At 43.3% G+C, this 702-nt stretch overlaps 2 protein-coding genes across 2 annotated transcripts in view; one reads left to right on the top strand and one right to left on the bottom strand.

Annotated features, from left to right (window-relative positions):
* LOC106868831 (cytochrome P450 3A7) overlaps positions 1 to 702 on the bottom strand; it is a 388,137-nt gene that overhangs the window by 142,579 nt on the left and 244,856 nt on the right. The window lies entirely within an intron of this gene.
* Positions 1 to 702, top strand: part of LOC106868827 (cytochrome P450 3A31-like) — a 90,100-nt gene that overhangs the window by 86,353 nt on the left and 3,045 nt on the right. The gene's annotated exons all lie outside the window — the stretch shown is intronic.

Raw genomic sequence — 702 nt, 5'->3', positions numbered from 1 at the left:
ATCTCTTACACCCTCTCCCACATACCCCACATCGACCCCGACCCTCAATTTAACCCACACCCCACCCGTGCTTTCCCCACTCTCGCCTCCCCACCACCAAACACCATCACACCATATCACGCTACACCATGCCACACAACACATCACATCCCAACACACCACCTCGCACACACCAGCACTGACCAATTCCAATCATCCCCACATTTTCACACCTACATACACACATGCATACGTTAAGATCATCAGCACTCTCTTACACATGCGCACCTTTGGTTTCGGATCACTACTACTTTGTTATCTCCCCTTCTTCTTAAATCTCCTGTGTGACCCTTCTGTCCGGCATTCGCCATGATAGATCACTAACCACTACACATTTTCCTCTCCTTGTTTCTCTTCTTGTTTCTTTCTGTGTTCCTTTCTGTGGAAGAGCGTAGGCTCGAAATGTTAAAGACTTTTTCAATTCCCCAGCGTTATGCTAATACATCTGTTTGTTTCCTAACAACCTGCCTTCGTCTGTTGTTTTTTCCTGAATTCTCCCTATATATATATATATATATATATATATATTTATCTGTAAATAATATGTGACAATTTTTCGGTAGCCATGATAAAACTCCGAGTTTCGGATGCGAGTTTCTACACGCACGTAGAAAGGTTCGTACAAACATCTATATACGCACATGCCCAAGAAATAACATGGCT

Source organism: Octopus bimaculoides, chromosome 26 (assembly GCF_001194135.2).
Source record: "Octopus bimaculoides isolate UCB-OBI-ISO-001 chromosome 26, ASM119413v2, whole genome shotgun sequence".
Taxonomy (NCBI): domain Eukaryota; kingdom Metazoa; phylum Mollusca; class Cephalopoda; order Octopoda; family Octopodidae; genus Octopus; species Octopus bimaculoides.
This window is presented reverse-complemented; position numbering and strand designations above follow the sequence as displayed.